Below are 21,618 nucleotides of genomic sequence, written 5' to 3'. Positions count from 1 at the left end.
AGAAGCTCGCCACGCCCAAATGAGGTGCCGCAGCGGCGCAAGAAGAGCAGAGGGCGGAAAGCAGAGGCTATCATGCACCAGTGGAAGCACCCATGTGCCAGAATCGTCAAGAAACGCGTGTTCGCTAGGAAGAGGTAGAATGAAAACATCAGCGAGGATCCAGGTAGGAGCTACGCTAGGTATACCCTGCAATATGAAGGTCTATAAGAGGAGAGACCTCGCCCGTACACTAAGTGTCATGGATGAGGAGGAGGCCAATTATACAATAAATGAGCACGGTTGGGCGAAAGGTGATTTATGAAAAAAAAAGTGTCTTAAGTGATAGAGGTTAAGGTCAGGGGGTAAAGACGAAATGGAAGAATAGTGTCTACCACCACCAGCTGCGCCATCAGAGGGAACAAGCTGATCCTCGTGGCCTTTGCTCAAATCTTTTTTCCTTATTCTTCTCCTTCTTTTCTTCTTGCTTCGTTCTTCATTTTGAAGATGAAGATACTTGTCAAGAAATTGATAGTCCCCTCCTTGTTCGCAAACAATGTAACGTAAAGGGAGCACGTGGGCAAGTGGGCGCACCGAAAGAAAACCGCCTTGGTTGGCCAAAAGTGCCCTTTCTAGACCGGTCTCCCTGCTGTGTAGAGCGCCGCCCAGCTGACTGGCGATGCGTATTTATTTCGCCCCAAAATTGTGAATTAGCGCTGATTAGGTATAATTTAGGTAAGGCCAAAGTGCGTGCCACTCCAGCACTCGGACGCATAAGCGACTGGGGACTGAACAATTAATCTTAGTGTCCGACAAGTGTGCACATAGGATGATTTTCTTGTACCTTGAACAAGCCTGGCCCGCACACTGCGCAGGGTCTCAAATCTCACGAACAGCTTTAAACGCATAAGGCCTTCCAGTGCGGTTGAATGTTGGCAGGGAAGTTATTTTATACCTCCGCACCGGGTACTGCTTTCTAAAGGCCCTTCACAAACGCATCTGCCGAGCCCTATGAACCGTGGGTGCTCGTGAGCGAATACAGCAGCGTACGCACGTGCACAAAGCTTGGCTGAGCGATTTCTCTCTCAAGCGCGGATATTTCCGGTTTTGTCTCGGTTCCATTGCGTTTTGCCTGACTAGCACATGATATCATTGCTAGGACGCATATGGGTAATTATAATATGGAACAACTAATGCGATGCGCATCGGTAGAAGCAACTGCATTCATCCCGAGCGCACTAATATTCAAGAGTGCACTAATATGACGCTAGCGAAGCCAGTTTTCGATTCTGATACGATAGCGCTCGATCGAATACGATATGTTGCGATTCCGTGTTGGATTGCTGCCGTATTTGAGCGGCCGTACTGCCATGGTATGCCCTTGAGAGCTGTCTCGTGAAAAAAAAAGGTAGCTCCTTGAACGGGACATGATGCACTGCAAACTAAACGCCCAACAAGAAGTTCTCGGAATACTTCCAGCGATCGCATGTCATGCGGGCCTTTGAGCGCTCGATCGGTCATGATTCCAGTGCATGCGATTCGTTCGGGAGGATAACAAAGCAAACCAAGTGCTAGTTCCTTCACTCAGAAATACGCGAACGCACGAGTATATCCAGAAAACCGGCTTAAAATCTTGTTTACGTCGTTGAACCTACCAACGCCTGACGCCTGCCACGTTGCCCTTTGCAGGGCTCCAAAATCCATTTTCCGCCACTTTCCCTGTTCGGAAAGAGGAAGAAATGCATTCCGGTAGTCTTCTTCTATCTTAGGTGGAATCAACATGTAGCACGCACCTACAATAAAACAATGAAGAAACTTGGCTTTTTAAGGCGTACGTTACGGAACGCCTCACCTAAAATTAAAATTTTGGCCTACAGAACATTTATCCAACTCGTCCTAGAGTATGCTGCGGTTGTCTGGGATCCACATACACAATCTGATATTACCAAACTTGAGAAAGTTCAAAGAAAATCAGGTAGGTTCATCTTTAACTCATACAGTTGGCGCACGTCCCCTTCATTACTTCGAGAAGCTGCAGAACTCGAAAGTCTCACATTCAAAGGTTACGGGGATAGGATGAAACTTTTCTATTTGCTCTATAATAACCCGTTGGGAATAGACAAAAGTTTATACATTCTTCCAGCTAACCGCCGCTCTACGCGCTCGTATCACACCTAAAAAGTCCTAGATTATTCATGCAGGACTAAGGCATTTAAAAATTCCTTTTTTCCGCGCACTATTTGCGATTGGAATGCGTTATCCGCCGACACGGTTGACTGTACAACGGTTTCGTCATTCCTCTGCGCACTTGCGCATAAATCCTAAGTGATATGTGCCTCTCCCCATGCATCAAAATGACATTCATGTTGTAAGTAGTATTTTCTGTTTTTGTTCTGATTTATCATTCAGCGTCCTGTATCTTTTTGCTGATTTTGCTGTTTTTGAAATTGTTGATTCGTTGACTTAGGCCTGATAATAAGGCAGGCGGTACCTGTAAAAAAATAAAATAAATAAATAAAATCCTCATTCCACAGCGCAACAACTCGACTGCATTGATAGCAAATTGTCACTACGCCAGACCTGATCCGCTGCACCAAGCCGCCATACGCAGAATGCTTTGCCAACCAAGCCAAGCAACGCCCTTCCCTCTACCTCCGATACGACATCGCTGACGTAGGCCGGGTAAAGGAGTATAGTTGTCGGTCTCGATGAAGCCGGTGACTTTCCTGGTGATGTATGATAATAATTGTCTTCTTCTATTGACGGTAGTGTGGCTGGTTACCCGGAGGAGTAATGCTTCTGAGGTCGTTAAGTTGCCGATATTACAGTGTGGAATACAGAGTGGCTACCTCGGAGAAAGAATGAGGCGCTGAGATTCGGTGTTTCAGACAATAGGTAATTTCGGATAAGAACATTCGGCATTGAGTAGGTATGTGGTCCAAAGCTGATGTATTCAACTTGTTGCGAATTTATGTTTTCCCATGTATGTAAGATTTATTCGATTTTCCAGCATACGTTTGATTGTGTTGATTGTGTCTGCAATTCTACTTCCGAACCCCGCTTTGCATGCCCGCGCAAAAGCATGCTAGTTACTTGCATTACGACCGTAGCTGTCACTTGGGGGGAAGCAGGCATGCTTTTAGTCGTATGAGGTATCCGAAGTCCGATTTACCATCACTTTTATCAGTTGAACTGTGTCTTGGCTCTCGATTATTTCTGGCTTTCTGCTCTCTATGTTGGGTAACAGCTTTCTTGTTATTTCTTATCTTTCGTTTCTTATTGGGGTGCATGTTTTTTAAGAAGTGATCAGAATCGAAGGCTATCGATCATTATATTAAAGCGGTATAGTTGAAATGCGAAGCCTCCCTGTCCTGTAATAGCCTGCGACGTAAACTGGTTGGGAGATGGACTGGCGTCTTTCTTTTTTAGCGCGAGACGAGGCAGAAGATGAGAGAGAGTACCTGCACGGACGTCGTTCTGTGTGCTGCGGCGATCACCCAATTTCAGAAAGCCTTCGTGGATAACGCTTTCGGGCACTCGTCCGACGTGTGCGAAAAACCACCTAATGCACATGTTTGAACAAATAAACAACCGCCACCTCTGAATGGAAGCACAGACCAAATAGCCTTCTCCCAATTTCCCTCTCTCTGTTTTTTCAACGCGTTGAAATGCAGTCTCCTTGAGGCTGAATCTGCTCTGACTGCCGGCCACCTCTCTTTCGTGCACATCGTCCTCCGTTAAACTTGCAGAAGAACGTAAAAGAAAATAACTGAAAGCCGAAGGGATATAAAATGGTGCACTTGAAAGATCAAACGGAGTTGTTCCGATGCCGAATGAACAAAGTGTACTCTTGACGCTCACCGCTTCCCCCTTGTGTTATACCCGCCTAGGGTCTAGGGCCTTTAAGGGTTAGTGTATGATTGTGATGGTGATGAGGAATCGCGGTGCACAATACGACTACGCGGTGGTTAATCTGTCGGTCGTAACAGCGATCAACAAATGTTCGACAGCACAAAGGACGGTCGATCACCAGCAAATCCTCAGGCGCTTCTATGCACGGGCAGACAACCGAAAAGGTTTCACAAAGAAAAAAGCTTGAAGTTGCTCACGTTGTGATGAACGCCCAAGAAAAAGGCGGTCATTCCAGCGTGGACTAGTCCATCGAACCACTAACTAGGTCTCCGACGAGCGCATTCGCGTTCTCCACGGTCAGTCCGATCGTCCGTACTCCTGCCATTGGCTCCGCTCCTGTGCTCCTCGGCTTCCCTGTGCCAGACGCCTGCTGCGAGGCCCCGCAGCGAAGGTGCGCAATTATGTCTGACGGGTGGGCCGAAAAACAGTTCCTCTCCTTTCTCCGCGAAAGGGCTCTTTCACATCGGCTGTCTCAGCCATATAGTGCAGTGTGAGTGCTGCGAATATATGAAAGAAACAACTCGGTGCCACGACTCTTGTAATCCCACGCCGAGCTGTAAGCCTTCTTTGGGACCGAGTGCGCACGGCAGGTTTCTGTTTTGTCTCCTTGTGCTTCTGTGGCCGTGCACAGGTTCCTCTGTGCGAGTGTGCGTCGACCTGAATTCATCGGCTTAAGCTACGCCTTGGAACATCTGTCCGTGCGCCCTTCGGGACACCGTCGCGTCCGGGCGACCCACCTGATCCCCAACTTCCGCGTGTGGGCAAAAAAATAAAAACGTACTTGGAATGGTTGCTGTAGGCAAAGCCCAGTGGCCCCGCGGCGAAATGACGTTCTGTTCTCAGGGCCCGATGTACTGATTCAAGAACAGTGAAAAAAAAAGACAGCCGCCGTCTTCTGAAAGCGTCGACTCATCTGGAGCGTCTGGCACCAGGTCAACGCGCGTTCCTACTTCGCCATAAGGCTGCTGCTGCTTTAGGCGCAGGACCACGACGATCGAGCGTGCCCTACGGTAACGTAACGGGGCGCTCCATCTTTTCCCGAGCAAGCTAAGCGGGGTCGGCTGCTATCTACCGGGCGGCCGGCAGTTATGGCGCTTGCAGCCAACGTTTTTGCCTCGGTCTCCGCGTGACCCGCAACCAAAGTGAGCAGCGCGTCCGTCCAGCTTGTGCCTGCATGTCGTCGCTTCAAGGAAAGCGGCGCGTGCAGGAACGCAGAACGGAGGCAATGCTTCTGTTCCCTTTTGTTATTCTGCCGATGGCACTTGGTTCGGTTTCTTAGCGTGGTGTTTCCTTTTTTTTTTTTACACGGCTCTGTAGAACTCCTCTGCGAGGACGTGTGGCTAGATGTAGACTGGGCGAGCAGCTATGGCTCTAATAAAAGGCCCATGAGGCTCATCTATATTTAAGGAGACGAAACCTGACTGACCGGTGCATTCGTCAGCGCTAACCTGCGAGTACTGCGCCGGGAAATCATCGAAACTGGGTGTGCGTTTTGCTGTTTTGAATTATTCGTTATTTTTGTAAGGGGGCTCCTCACTGCTCTATAACCATGGTCAGGTAGCCTTTTTGAGTTTGCGTACACCTTTTCTTTATACACTGCGCCGCTGCGATGGCGATAACTGAATAATTGTTCGTTGAGTTTTTATTATATTTGATGTGTTTGTACATATACTACTGTTTTTCCTAATGATATAGGAGGTCGAAGTACAGTTATTGACTACGGGACCTCCTTCTCTGTAAATTTGTGCATCTTATATTATCTTTTGTAAAACAATGAATTTATTCTGGAATGAGGAAATAAGGGAGGCTCTGGTAATCCCGCGTTGGCACCATGAACCAAGGAGCCGTCGTCGTCGAGCGAATGAATACGGACAACTAGCGCTGCAAACCCGGATCCGCTGTCACAGGTTAGAGCTAAGCATGATGGGTTAGGTTGGATGCCTTTATTATGTACAGGTATGAAAAATATGAGTGGGGAACACAGTTGGAGCATTCATTTATTGATTACTCCGTTATTATTTGTGACAAGCGCAGTTTTTCTCTCTCTTTAACTAGTTTTCGTCTGCGCCTACAATATCCCAATGTCGTTGTGCAATTTAGTAGAGAAATAACCAAGAAATTTGCAATTTTCTGCGTGAAGTTTGTTCCCTCTCATATTTTTCATACCTGTACGGCGAATTAAGTAGGTTGTCACGAGAGCATTAGAAAAAGATGCCCGAGGCTAAATTTCGAACAAGTTACCCAACACTTAATTATCTGGGGCGAAAGCAGAAATGATGTCTCTCTCTAATCAACTCATTTTCGTATCTCATTCAACCCACTGCCCGCAAGAAACTTGTTATATGTGGCGTTTGTTCCTTTTCTGTTGCCTTCCACGAATTTATGCTGTAGGGCAGAATGCTAGACTGGAAGTTCGTGGCACTCTAGCAGACGCTTCAACTTTTGTTCGCTTAGCGCACGGCCCCAATTCCATTGGGTTCTTTTCCTTGTTCTATTACATTCACGCCCACCTCCAGTTCCCGCGGCCCATCGCAGTATTTGTCTTCGAAACTCGTCGCTCGAAAGTGGCAGGAAGGCAAAACGGGAATAAAAACGAAGGATGGCTGAACGGCAAACGTGGAACGTGATGCATTAACGATGGTTAGAATACGAAAGAGAGAAACACAGGCAGATACGTGCGTGGCGCCTGACGTTCCCTGGACCATTATAGAAGAGAAAGATACGTGGCTTCCCTCGTCGGTACTGGCACAACTATTACTGGGTACGTCTTCTGGGAGGAGGACATTACAACGTCTGGGACGTGACAGGCATGGCGGCCGCGGGGCAGCTGTAGAAACAGCGCCGCTTCCGGCATGTTCCGGTCACCCCGCAATGAGTCCTGGGCGGTCGCGTGAGCTTCCTGCTACCTTGCATACCTGGAGCAACATCCCAAGCCTCGCTCCCTTAGGAAGTTTTTCCGGAAGAGGCGGAGGGTGGGGATAATGATAGGTGGTGCACTGCTTTGCGGTGCATCTAGAAGCCGTTCACGTCCCTGATCCACCACCAATGCGCAAACGACATCCCTTGTGTGAGGTTAATAGGACATATGCGTTCGCTGTAATTCAAGGAACGTAAACAGAAACAGAAACTTCTTCGTTGCCGGCCTGCGCTAGTTAGGTTTAAGAGCAGTAACAAAAGAAGCTATTTTCTCGGATGAGACATTGGATAATGTTTCTTTTTATATAAAACTAACTATATGCGTTTTAATAAAACTCAGTAATATGAAAAGAACAGGAAAATATTCGGGTGGCTTTATGGGCTATCATGCTGCAGAGAAGGTGCAGTAACTAGGGCACAGCTTTCCTACACAACTTATTTGAAAGAGTGTGCACTGTCGCTAACTATTATAGTGCTCTTGCTGTGAGGAGACAATGGGATGGAAACAGGTGCTCCTTATGACATACATGACGGAAGCCAACAGTCGCCACAACAATGGAGCATAAAAGATGTTTTTTTTTAATTAGTAGTTTTCATCAATGGGAAGTTAATAAATGCAGAAGAAAAAACAACCACATGCCGCCGGTGGGATCCAAGCCCACGACCTTCGAATTTCGCGTCCGTTGCTCTATCAACTGATTTACGGCGGCGGCTGTCCAATCTTCTACTTTCGGGGGTATCTACGTATGTTTGAGTGTAAACGAACCTTGAGAGTGTTCACCAGCGCTGTGAGCCGAAAAAAACAGTGGAGGAGGTCGTTGTGCTCACGTTCAAGTTCACGTCTGCAAGCCCACGGCAGGCGCCTTTTGTTTTCAAATGGGGAAAACTCTTTTGGAAAATTTTTTCACAGCCGTTAACACCGATAGAAGAGGCAATTGTTAACTTATGTTCCCACATTCACAGCTTTGGTGTTTTCTGACTAAGGACTTTGGAGGAGAAATTCTAGAGGCCCGTGTACTCTGCAATGTCAGTGCACGATATATAGATAGTAAAAAGATGGACCGTTCGTCCCTGCAAGAAATAATAATCGCCAAAAAATACAAAAAAATGCGTTCTGATGTGCGAAGCACTTTCAAATAATACAAGCCGAAAAATCCGACCCCTAGCTATGCACCGCAGTTTGCCCAAGAGAATTAATATTTACAGAACTGTCTTTTTCCCTCTGAAGGTAACGGAACCCGCTCGATGCAGATAGCACAAACCAAATGTGGAATAGTACTCGCGTTCAACGTCGCAGAAAATTTCGAATCTTTCTTTTTCCCCCAAACTTCGTGGAACAGAACAAAGAGCTTGCGTGATGGAAACCAGACCACATTCTTAGCCTTAGAGGCACTTTACCGATTGTGTTCGACGCGCGCTTGCACCACACCGCTGACCCGGCGCTGTGGCTTATTTCCCTTCATTCTTGGTAGAGTAAAACCAGACCACCAGTACGAGCCCCATCCATCGAATTCCTGTTTCGCTTTGTCTGTTCGTCGCTGCTGCAGTGACTAAAAGCAAAATGGAGACAAGGAAAGTCCTCAACAGGCTCACCGCTGGATCGGGCAACGAGCTCCATTTTCATAAATGTGTCTAGAAAGCTCGCGCCCACTCTCGCATTAGAACGAGACTCGACGAAGCACTACCCGGCTGAGGCACAAAGTGCGTTGCTATGCGATTGTTTTGCTTTTTTCAGATGCACGGCGGCGTCTGCTTGAGGCGGAGCATTGGGTCGTGCGCGGCAGAGGTTATTGTTCAACAGGCGGCATTATGTGGGTTCTCGTCGGAACCATTCTTGTGCTGCATTCATACCGCGCGAGCACGAATGGAAAGTTTCGGTTTGCCGCCGAACTCCAGGACTGCATGACCCACGTAAACAAATATCGGCGACCGCTCGCTGCGCACAGCTCAGTTTTGTGTAACAGCAGTGGTGACGCTCAAAGCGAGAAGATGAACCAGCGTCAGAGGGCGGGTCGTGCTGCTCGAAGCTTATAACAGAGCTTATAACGGGCTTTATCAGCCGCGTTAGCATCTCCGCCAGCCACCGCACCGGTCTTGCGAAACCCGCTACGTTGTCAGAAAATGAACTGCGCTGCGTACTGCCAAAGTTTAGCTGTCATTGCTGCCTACAGACAACTGCCGCTCACAGACGCGTAATGGGAACCGACGTAAAATGCACTCCGCTGTCCTTAGGTATTAACCTATCGCGAGCGTCGGAGGCGCTGTAACAGCGGCGGCTCGACCTTCGGTCATCGGTTCTCCTTTCGAAATGTGCCTTACTCCGGGTGATAACAAAACTGACGGCGGCATTCGACCGACGGAGCAAGTGGGGCAAGAAGACGCACATTTCACGCGGCAGCCTCCACGAGAGGTTTGACAAATCTACATAGTCAGTCCACCGTGGCTGGGAATAGGGAGTAAATAACGTTACAACAAAAAGGAAGAAGAATAAATAAAGATGAAGCGAATCGGCAGAATGCTGCACCAGCGCTGAGCAGTGCTGCAGAAGTTGAAGGGCATTCTGCGGCGCTGGTAGGTACGTAGCGAAAAGACGCCTCAAGTGTTCAGAGAAAGTCTCCCGAGTAAAGCAGCGAGGCTGTGTAAATTTGCTTCAGGATTTCGCTATGCCCTAAATGACGGCATATAACACGTCTTCTATACATGCACGTAAACAACGGTGCACTTCTTCTTCAGCACGCTGCGTTGAGTGCGTCAGCGCGTCCGGGACCCGTGACTTCGGCTGCACTGCACAAATATGTCTAGGCCGCAGTATAAAGAGTTAGCAGGGCGCTTCGCACGGCGCACATAACGGGTGGCTCGGAAACCTGTCTGGGGTTTGTCCGCATTCGTTGCTCTTTCTCGGGACCATCGGCAATAACTGATGGGCTACGCCGCCGCGCCTGCACAACTCATGGCTTGGTGCGCGCTTTCACGCTGCGCCAGTGAGTATAGGCACGCAAGTGTGCATGAGCGTTTTTCTTTTTCTGGGAGACGAGGCTAGCACGCTCGCGGAAGAAACACGGCTATTTTCTGCTTCATCAAGTTAAACAAAGTGCCCGTCGCGGATTGGCAGGGTCGATCAATGCCGATGGAAGGCTGTGATGGGAAACGGTCGGCGCGTTCCTCTTTCGGAACCGCGCGGGGAAGTTGTTTCACCACGAAACTCTGTTGAAACAAGCTCCTGAACGAAGTTTTCTTGTTCCTGTCGTGGAGCCTTTAGACGATGAATTTCTATAACGCTGCAGACTGCCAGGAAGCTTTAGGGTGTTTGTATTCTTTTTCTGTGCCGTATTTGTGTCTTGAACCCGCGGGTGCAGGAACACAAAGCAACTACGTTACAGACGAGCCCTTATTTTTTTGTTTATATGCAGTGCGCGACTACACCAGAATAGCTTATAGTATTTGTGAGACAGCTGTGGGAGTAACTTCATTGCTAAGTACAGACGAACTAGACGCTTTACAAACAGTATAAAAGTGCACGTTAGATATAATCACCGTTTAAAGTGCCGAATAAAGATATATAGTGTTGCAGTACAGCGTACAGATATTACGGTGAACTTCAATCAGCCTGTGTTTCTTAACTTTCCTGAGCCCGTGTGCCCCACCAGGGCAGATATGAATATTGGCCACAGAGGTCCTGGGATGTTTGGGAAGACCGGGTGGACAGATCATCCAAACAAAAAGTAACCTTTATAATAAGGACATGAAATATCAACCGTGGGTTTTGTTCAGTTTGCGGCAAAGATTCCGTGACCCTCAAGAAAAGGGGTCCAAATTAGGAATTAGTCGGTGAAATATGCGATGACAGCTTTATACTCTGCAGATGACTTGTGAAAGAAAGCTGCTTCTGCGCCTTGAGTTGTCCCCTAGGAATCCCGCTTTAGAAGCGGAAGCCTGGAAAGGCACGGTGCAGCAGAGCGGAAGTTATTTGTTGTCTTGGTGAGAGAGAGGTCTTAAATGAAGCACTAAGAATGAATGCGCCACGTTACTCGCTAATACGAAATTGTGCACGTGTTTCTCAATATCAGGGGAAGTTGTACTATACAGAAGGAAGGACGTAAAAAATATTGAGGTCCTTAGTTGCTTCGTGCCTCGAAAACAGGAGTAGGTCCCTTCAAGTGTTCCTTCGTAGCCCCTTTGAACAATGATGCCACATTTATTAGGGTTGTCTTTCTTATAAAGGAGATTATCGGAGCTTGTTACACACGCTTCGCTAAAACAGTTTTGCTATAAGCATAAAATTCTTTGTTTGTTATAAAACAGGGCGCGTGTCAGATACATAAACACCATTTTTCCTGTTTCACGTCACAACTGAATGCATATATCCGTAAATAGAGTAGCTCCTAGTACGGATCACTATGGAAAAGGAGTGCTTGAGGGCTGTTGGGACTGGGGCATGCCACCGCTGACGCCACTGTTGGGACTGGGGCATCCCACTGTTGTCACCACTGTTGGGACTGGTGGTCCGAGCCAGGAAACGGTCGAGGCGACGGTGAGTCAAATGAACTTTATGTACAGTATGTACAAGGGCTTTTACATGATACAAGGACCAAGAGCACCACGGGCAGGCACACAGAAGAAGGGCGGCCCCGGCGGCGAGCGTAGCTCCGGCGTGATGGCTCTTCTGCTGCCCGTCTGCTGCTCGGGTTCAGCGCGGCTCCGTTTTTATAGCCGCTGGTAACGGTTACGGCAGCCAGCCGTTCAAATGCTCCAATCACTGGCCACCGTTCAAATTAGACCAATGGTCGAGGGGCGACGGCCGATGACGCGTCGGAGGAGCCCGCACCGACGGAGAGGAGGAGAGGAGGAAGGGTCCGTGTCGGCGCCGCGGCGTCGGGGTGAGTCACGCTGCATGTCGCGACTTGTCCGAGAAAGTCTGGGCCTGCTTTGAGCGTCGGCGAGCGCGCAGCGCTTGTTTCCAGGGGGGCCAGCCAGCGAAATGGGAGCTCCGGCACTACAGCACCACCGCCGCCAGACAATGCGCCACGAAGACGAGCTACTTCCGCGTGGCTCGGATGCGGGGCGCGCTCGTACGCCAGGCTCCTCCAAGTTCTCGTCCGGTGTTCAGCCGCAGGTAGCTCCAGGCTCCTTTCCATGAACAGGTCCCGCTCGTCAGGACAGGATCACTGCTCCGCAGCTTTGTTGTCCAGGTGCCGGGATCAGCTTCACTCGGTCCTTCGGAAGAGCTTGCTTCTCAGCATCGGTCGTTGATCGTTCTGCAGGTTGCCAAGAACCGACCGACAACAGGCAACACCCAACACGAGCAAGTGCCCTCTGTCACCCGTCAATACACCAGACTTAAAGTCACACAAACTCTGCTAGCTATATTTCGGTCCCCTTTTTGTTCCCTCTTCTACAAGAGACACATGTGGGATACAAGAACTCTAAAGTAATAAACTCCAACAAAGTGTCAAACACGTAATACGGAATAAAATGAATGCAAAATAAATTCGCTCTCTTGACATCACTCGGCCAGAAGAACAGTCAGCTGAGGCCACAAATGAGGATATCAATTTTTTTTTCCGATCTACGAGCGAACTTAACAGCGGTTCGCGAAGAGACAAAATGTAGGTCACGAGGAGGCGAAGCCAGCCTTGCTTAGAACACACGGCTTAGTGCGTCTACGTTCGCGTTTTCCTCGCTTCTAACAGACGTTACACGACACCCGCTACCGCGGAAGCTAATGACTCTGCCTCTTTCGCTGTAGCTGCGCTTTTCTCTCTCTCTCTACTACCGTGGTAGCTAACGTCTCTGCGTCTTTCACGGTAGACGCGCTTTTCTTTCTCTCTGTACTTGTCTTTCCAGTTTCTACGGGCGGTACAAAACGAGAAAGATTCGCTTTCACTGACTTGCGACTTGTCCTTTTCTTTGTGCTTCGCGCGCCAGTTGCGGCGTTCAACTGCCATTGCGCAAAGCTTCCGGTGGGACCTTTCGTTCCTTTCCTTTGTTCTTCGTGGCAAGTGAGACATTCCACGAGTCTTTAATTTCTCGCGCACCCTTTTGCATTTTCGCTCGATGCGAAGTGCGCATCTACCCGGCCTTTTGACTTTGCGCCTACTAAATGGTGTTATTTCCACTCGCGGCTTTTCATCGCGATACCTAAGCTTGGTCGAGCGCTTAGGCAGTTCCTTCTTGCCTCTGTCACTACGGCTACTTACAATCTTTCGCTTTTTGAGCCGTCCTTGCGTTTTCCCTGTGCGCGCATGCCGCTTTCTATGGGAGCGCGGTTTCTCCCGTGAATGCAGCGAAAAGCGAGAGCCCGCATGAGAGCACGTGCCTTTGCGCGTCTCGCTCTCTCTGTGCTGGCGGCAAGATTCACACTTGTCCCGCTCCTTAATTTTTCGCCTCCCGGGCAGCGCTCTCTTGAATCTCGGTTTGGTGCCTTGGTGCACTTTTCGGCGCGAATGTTTGCACGATTTCTTTTTGCAGTTTATTCTACTGCCCAGACCTATGTGCCTCGACACACTGGTGCGCTTCGCTTTGTGCGATAGTAATGCCTCGCACATTTCTTTAGCTCTGGTTCTGACGCTAGTTTCAGGACTGACAACGTGACTGACTTTACTGAAGTCATTTTGCCGGCGACGCTGGCGCTTCCGATGGTGGAAACCAGTTTTCGCGCGTTTGCCCTTTCTCTCTTTTCGGCGGCGCCTGTCTTTCTTATGCCTGCCTTTCATCTTTCGGCGCCACCACTCTTTCTTTTGCCTGCCTTCCATCGTCTTTCGGTGACAGCTCTCTCTCTTGAGCTTGCCTTTCCTCTCCTTTCGACGGCAGCACTGTTTCTCTTGTTTCGCTATCACCTTGTGGCGATAGCTCACATTCCTGAACTGGCGGTGCCTTTCCTTCCGGTTGCAGCTTTTTATCTTGTGCTTTCCTTTCATTTTTCGGTGGCAATTCTCTTTCGCTAGCTGATGCTTCGAAAGCACATGCTGCTTCCGTAGCGTAGGTTTCTGCCCTCTGACAATATCACTGTGATTGTCAGCCAATTCACGTGCGCTACCTAGATCAGGCCTGTCTTTGGCGCCTTCACTAAGTTCCTCAAAGCTGCGCTCTTCCTGCTCAGCGTCTCTGAGTGCGCATTCGTCCTCATCTTTCTCGGACGGGTTGACGTCTACAGCCCCCATGTCGTCTGGAACGTTCTGTACTCCACTGTGGTCCAGCACCTTAGTTTCTTCAGGCGCGGACGAACCAGTGTTTTCAACTGACATGAGTGCTGGTATACAGTTCTCGTCATGCCCCTGACGCGTTTCAGCCAATTTCGGATGAGGGTCGTCTCTGCACTCAGTCGCGGTGTTCCCGCTACTGCAGCTGCTTTCTGGAAAGTCGCAAAGCTCAGAGCAGTGCGAAAGCACGGAACTCGTTTCGCATCGCTCGCTGCAAACGCTAGCGCACAACTCCGCGTCCGCAAACTGTATATGCGTCCGCATCCGTTGATCGGAAGTCTCAGGTTTCTGCATTTCTGTTGAATGCGATGCACAACACGGTGTGCCGTCCTCGTTTACTTCGCTTGCGTCGGCGCAGGCGTTTTCATTAATGTCCAGACGGACGTCCTCTCTGCCCTGTTCGGCAACTTCTCCTGCTTTTGACATGCTAGGAGATTCGCTTTCCGGTAACTCCGCCACAATTTCAATGGGCGAGACCTCTGTAACTGCATCGTCCGGTGCTGTGACTACGTTATCCGATGGTAGAGAGGTTTCCTCGGTTGGCGAATGCGGGGCAATTCCCACTGATACAGCAGCAGTTACATCTGCCAAGCACGGACTACGTTCCTCTGTGCCGCACTGGCAGCTCTGCTCTACAGCTACGCACTCTACCTCTGCGTCACGATCTTCCGACCCTTCAGCATTTTCGAGCCACTCTAAAATGTCGGCTTTAAACTGGTACGGAAAATCGTTAAACGATGGGGTGCTATTCTCGCGCAGGTACTTTTGGCGAAGGTCCAGCGGTGACACGTTATATCTCGCCAGTAAGAAGCTTTTCAGCTCATCGTAGTCCGCCAAGCCGTCGTCCAACAGGCGCTTGACAACGTCATACGCTTCGCTGGAAAGCAGGGCTACCAACTTCTGTGCCCAACCATTCCGCTCAACGCGCTTTCTCTCGCAGACGCGCTCGAACTCCGCAAGATATTTCGCCATATCTTCGGCGATCACGAAGGGCTGCGGCCTGTCTCTCAGCTGCTGACCGTTGGTCTCATGCAGAGCGGACAATGTTTTGTATCTTTCGAAATCGGTCTCATGCGCTTCAAGCTCCAGGTCCATCAGTTTCTTAGCGCGAGCATACCGTTTTATCTCAAGCTGCCTCTGTTTTTCTGCCTCCTCGCGCTCACGGCGTTTTTCGGCCTCCTCGCGCTCACGGCGTTTTTCGGCCTCCTCGCGCTCACGGCGTTTTTCGGCCTCCTCGCGCTCACGGCGTCTTTCGGCCTCCTCGCGCTCACGGAGTCTTTCGGCCTCCTCGCGCTCACGGCGTCTTTCGGCCTCCTCGCGCTCACGGCGTTTTTCTGCCTCCTCGCGCTCACGGCGTCTTTCGGCCTCCTCGCGCTCACGGAGTCTTTCGGCCTCCTCGCGCTCACGGCGTCTTTCGGCCTCCTCGCGCTCACAGCGTTCTGTGATCTCTTCCCAGGCCTCATTGGCTTCCTCAGCCGTTACATTCTCCTTCCGCATGATCTCAAGAATCGCATGCTTTCGTTTTGCGGGGCCCAAATCAATGCCCAACTCTTCACAAATTTCGATGAGTTCCTTCACTTTGAAGTTCTCCATCGCTCACAATAGCCTCTTGTAGTTTGCCCTTTCCTTAGAATTCCCTTGCCGTTCACTACTATAGCGCTACTAGTATGACACGCGCAAGTAATTCTTTCCAAAACGCCTCGTTTACTCCCTCTGCACCAGCTTTCGTTTCAAAGCGCTCCGACTTGGCTCGAAACAGCAAAGCTCTCTCCAGTGCAACACACAGCCCTACTCTAAACTACAATCACGTGTGCTAGAGCAGTCTGGCGAATTGAGGGGAAAACATCAGGCACTCACCGCGCCGAGGTAGCTGACGCCGGTCGATCCCGCAGCTGCCATCCACTGTTGGGACTGGGGCATCCCACCGCTGACGCCACTGTTGGGACTGGGGCATCCCACTGTTGTCACCACTGTTGGGACTGGTGGTCCGAGCCAGGAAACGGTCGAGGCGACGGTGAGTCAAATGAACTTTATGTACAGTATGTACAAGGGCTTTTACATGATACAAGGGCCAAGAGCACCACGGGCAGGCACACAGAAGAAGGGCGGCCCCGGCGGCGAGCGTAGCTCCGGCGTGATGGCTCTTCTGCTGCCCGTCTGCTGCTCGGGTTCAGCGCGGCTCCGTTTTTATAGCCGCTGGTAACGGTTACGGCAGCCAGCCGTTCAAATGCTCCAATCACTGGCCACCGTTCAAATTAGACCAATGGTCGAGGGGCGACGGCCGATGACGCGTCGGAGGAGCCCGCACCGACGGAGAGGAGGAGAGGAGGAAGGGTCCGTGTCGGCGCCGCGGCGTCGGGGTGAGTCACGCTGCATGTCGCGACTTGTCCGAGAAAGTCTGGGCCTGCTTTGAGCGTCGGCGAGCGCGCAGCGCTTGTTTCCAGGGGGGCCAGCCAGCGAAATGGGAGCTCCGGCACTACAGGGCTTAATTCTGTGGTGCTTAAATTTTCTGCTCTAAACAAGGGATATCGTCGTCAATACTCCATGCACGCCTGATAGAGCCTTGTGCTCTTATGACAAGAGTGTATTTTTCTCCACCCAATCAACCGCCTGTCATAGTTAAATATGTTAATAATAAGGGAGTAATTACTCATTTACATCCACCCGAGCGCAGCCATACGGCTACAAAGGAAAGCTACATAGAGCTTTCTCAGAAACTTCGTAGTTAAAGAAAAATTTTCTTTAACTACGAAGTTTCTGAGAAAGCTGTATAGCTTTACTTTATAGCCGTATGGCTGCGCTCGGGTGGATGTCAATGAGTACTTAGTCGCTTATTATAAATTTACTCCACCTTGGGGGATTTCCTTAAACATTTTACCAATATGTTAATGTATGATTGTGTAATATATCAACTCGATTTATTCTAGAAAGTTAAACTTAAATATAAATAAAAGAAATTTTCTTTTCTTGAAGCCAGGCTGGAGACTAGAAATGAAACCTGTTATTTGATTATAATTTATACAAGGCATAAGGTCGAAGCGTTTTGTCGAAAAGGTGTTTGTTGAAAATTAGCCCGCACAGACCACGCTAATTACATCACTTCGAGAATCCTAAATTCCGCCAGGTTCATTAATAAATCTCGGTTTCTTGTACCCACTTCACTGAAAAAAAAAACTATTGTATTGTACTCTTGTGTAGTCAAATATTCCTTGCTGTCTGTTAGTGAGGGCCTGTAGAAGACAAAAATAGCACGATACCTATCTCGCAGAAAAAGCAAAGAAGAGCAACAACTATAACGTACAGACGTGGCCATAAGTAAACGGAGCACGCTATTGCGTTTGAAGTGCAATCACGCTTTCTCCATTGGTAATGAAGAAGCGTTGTTTGTCTGCAAGAAAGGCCACCAACCTCCTCTACCAGCGTGTGCGTACCACTGCTGGAAATTTCAATTCGGTGACGCGTGAAAAATATTCGAAGACAATTGCGTGCTCCGTTTACTTTTGTCCGCGCCTGTACATTATTTCTATAGTTATGCACATAGTGAGGCCCAGTCGCCACCCAGCCAATGGCCGGGTCGCTTGACACAGACGCTTGAAAGCCGCGGGTATATCTGAGTGACCAATGACAGAGGACGAAATCGACGCGAAATGCACACTCGAAAGTGGACAGCTTATAGAATAGGGCCACTGTATTCCATGTTACTCATCTTCTTACGTACTTCGCTTTTCACCTTCTTTGTCCCTTTTTTTTGCTCTTTCTTTCTGCCCCCTTTCTTTCTTCCTTTCATTTCTTTATTTTCTTCCTTTGTTCCTTCCATATTTGATCCTTCCTTTCTTACTTTCCTTCTTTCTTTTTCTTCCTCTCTTGCATCCATTCACCTTTTTCTTTTTTGTTTGTCTCCCCGGAGAAAAGTGCGCATCTTTTCCAAACACATAACGGAGGAGCTAACGAAAAACGACCTTGCGGAAGTCGCACAGTGCCGGGGCCCCAGGACTGCCTTTCACCCCTTTTCCGCAAGTATACATCCGCTCGTCTCCAAGGGCGGAGCCGAAGCGCTCGGTCGAAGTAATTGCGGAAATCCGTTTTACGAGAACCGGCGGCGGTGGCCATTGGCGGTAACAGACGCGACACTGCATGAACATTCGAGCTCGGCGTTCCTCGTGCTCGCATTAATTGTTGCGCGTGGCTTCGGTGATGCAAAGCGTACGCTAACGATTGAGTCGGAATTGGAGCAGCAACAACACGTTTGCTCGCCTCATGTTAGAAGAGCGCTTAATATAATTCCTCCTGAAGGGAAAAAAATATGCTTCTCTTATTTAGTAGGAAGTGACTAAGACCATATTAATAACGCAGTGTTAAATATTTGTATCTGGTTCCGTATGATAAGCGGTTTAAGCACTCAGCCTGAGTATTCAGAACCGATTCGGGATCTTGCAGAAGCTCAGGTTTGCGAAAAAGCTTGGCGGGACCTTCAATATGAAATGAAGCACTTCGCATACCAACAACGTTGTCGTACCTCAAGCGAACCCACCTTGGCTGTGGCGCTATCAGCCCCACATTACTCATATTATATATGACTCATATTATTCATGTCATTGTCCCCGGAAGGCACCTAGTTCCGCCTTTTAAGTCCATTTCACAGGCTGACGCTTCGAAAGCTGGCAGGTGCAGTGAATGCTGTTTAGTGTTTTTTGTTTGCTTGTTCTTTTGACCATGGCGCCAACTTCCTTCCGCTGCTGTCGTAGAAAGCATTGTTCGTCAGAGGCGCTGGCGAATCGTATTTAATGCTGGAGCAAAGAGCGGCTTTCTCCGAGCACGCTGTATCACGGTTGCCTCCAGGGCTCGCAGATGCTACTCCTGCTAGCGCCGTTTATCCTGGATGTGTTTTTATTTGGTTGGCTATCTTCGAATCCACCTATAGGGAGCGCCAGACTTCCACGCTGCTTCTGCCAGTGTTGATTTAACGCGCCTCCTCCGTACGCAGGAAAACAGCTTGCCGCTACTCTTCTTTTCAGTTATGACCAATGCGTGTTACGAAAACAAGAAAACTTTATGTCAACTTCCCTGCTGGTTTCCTTTTAATAAATGTGTTATAGGCGAGAGCTGTGCGCACAGAAGGCGCTTGCTGTCTGCCCTGAGTTAACGTAGGTTGATTGCTGTCGTTTACCGTTTACAAGAAACTGCTCTTCCAGAAAACTAGGGCCTTACTATTACAATTACTCCTGGCATCTGGAATCGAACTAACGTTATTTACACATATCGCAAGATGCCAAAAGGCGTACAAGAGCAGTGCCTCCGAGTTTGTGGCACATTAGCGGGAACATAAGAAGTGTAGCAAAACGCCCTGCGCAATTAATGGCCGCAGTTTCTGTTGAAAGCTTCATTCCCTTTCATGATTTATTTTCTTGCCGGCTGCAAGGCATGAACATTCGAAAAACAGGTGACCTGTTTAAAGGCTGCGGAACGACACAGCCTCTCCATAAGTTTGAGTTTGTACGAACAGTTTTACGTTCTCATAGCAGGCACTGGGAGTCGTTAATACGTTTTTCTCTTTTCTTCACATCCACATACAGTGACAAGGACACGTAGGTTTAAGTTCTGAGGCATTTCCAGTTGGCTTAAGCTAGTTGCATTTGTTATTTTTTCTTATTCGCGTCTCCTTCCACATCATCTCTTGCCGCAGTTGTGCATCTGCGATGCACTCGTCCCCATTGCCGCACTGGCCGCCTGCGCGAAAGCTACTTTGCCGAGTGTTATATGGCTCGCAAAAATGGCGCAATTTTTCCTTCATAGGAAAGCTATCCAAACGCCGAATGCGCACGGCATCAAACACAACGTATTTTCTAGACGGAAATCAAAACCATGCACTCTAAACACGAATACAACTATACGAAAAAGAGTAAGCGGTCATCTAGCACACTCCTTTCTATATAAGGGTGTGCGCTGGAAACCTTACTCTCTTTTTACTCATTTATGTTTAGAGCTTTGGTTAGTATTAAGCTTCGCTGAGCGCCATTTTTCGTTGCCGGCCCGATAAGTCGCCGTAGCTGTAAGTATAACGGCACGTGCTAGCCCTAATATTGACTATTGTAGCACCTGTCTGATTGCACGCTACAAGAATAACCATGCAAAGCTTGATTGTTTGCTTGCAGTATCTGTGTCAAATGTGTTTGCAGGCCACTTGGCGCACTGCGTGGGGCATGGAGTGGCACCCTCGGCGGGCCGACATGCGGGGTTTTCGGAAATCAGACTCACCAATCCCTTCCGCTAAGTGTTCTTACCCACCGACCCGCGACTGTTTCGTCGTCATTACCCGATGGGAAACAACTGAAGCAGGACAGCCGAATTGTTCTTACGAGCCGGTTCTGCATACATTTCTAGAAGTTTTGTCGGCCATTACTCTCAGTGAATTTCCTGGTGCACACAGTCACTTCTTTTTATGGTGAACATGACATATTTGTCATAGATAACTTCGCTCTCCGATGTCGAGCCACTGTCATCGATTGCGTGCCAGTAAGTATCGAACAAGTTCACGTAGTTCATTTGCTCAGATACTTTGTTTTATGCTTTTGTAGGATTCGCACAGCGCCTTCGCTTGCTTGGACAACTGCTCACCTCTGTTTCCGCTCCTGATCGAGCTTCAAAGATTTAGGGCTGATATGCCCCACCCTTTCGGCCACAGCAATACATTCCTACACAAGAAATGTTTCGGTTATCGTCCTTGGGCATCGCCGGAAGTTGTAAATGGTGGCAACAGTTGTCTCTGCTCTTCCCAGAAGAACAATTAATAATTGTCTCTAACTTCGGCTCTGCATAGGCATTGATTATCAGAATGAATAGACGTGGTATCGAAATTCGAATTTATCCTGATTCTTTTATCACTAGATGCACAGAAGTCACAGTGCCACTATCACTGTGATGCGCCAGTATGAGAACGATGCTCATATGCCCTACTCATAAGGCCTTCTCTTATGCGCGAAGTCATTGATAAGAGCGGGTCTTTTTTACTTATGTTGACCATTGCCTCCAAGCATGTTTTCTATTATTTATCCTCCCGCTCAACCGCGCTCTGTTTATCTCACTTTTCTTGCCCTCAACAATTCTTCGTGTTTCTTGCATCCTTTAGACCGTTCGCAATCTCAAAGGAATAAAATGAGACGCTAGGAAAAACATCGCCCCCAAGAAGCAGTTTTTCCCAATCTTTCAATCGAAACGGGCGGTGTTTATGTTTATAGTGCCTTCTGAAAAGAAAGAAGCAGACCATAAACTTCGTGCTCTTCCTTTGCGCTTCATTTCCGGATAAAAAATGGAAGATTTCGACCACTCTGGGTACGCTCGTTAATCATGCAGCTTCTCTCAACTTATCTCGCATCGAAAAGTTTCCACGGATCCCCGTCGCTGCTCAGCTGCGTCCGCTATGATTGTGCGGTTACGGCCTACACATTCGGGGCCGGCTGCTGTATGCTGTGCGTTCTATTTGCATGATGCCACTTGCGCTGGAAGCGTATACTTTGATGCGAGCATTGCACGCTGCCTCGACGATACGGAGAGAAAAACGAGGTTAACGAGGAATTATGGGAACTTCGCGGCTATACATTATAGTCTGCGCTTTTCC

The 21,618-nt window shown here is 48.9% G+C and overlaps 1 protein-coding gene across 2 annotated transcripts in view; it reads left to right on the top strand.

The window, feature by feature from the left end:
* Nucleotides 1–21,618, top strand: part of SLO2 (slowpoke 2) — a 562,054-nt gene that overhangs the window by 24,283 nt on the left and 516,153 nt on the right. The gene's annotated exons all lie outside the window — the stretch shown is intronic.

Source organism: Amblyomma mixtum, chromosome 3 (genome assembly GCF_055824585.1).
Source record: "Amblyomma mixtum isolate Tamu chromosome 3, ASM5582458v1, whole genome shotgun sequence".
NCBI classification, from domain to species: domain Eukaryota; kingdom Metazoa; phylum Arthropoda; class Arachnida; order Ixodida; family Ixodidae; genus Amblyomma; species Amblyomma mixtum.
Note: the sequence above shows the minus strand (reverse complement) of the source record. Positions and strands in the feature narration are given on the sequence as shown.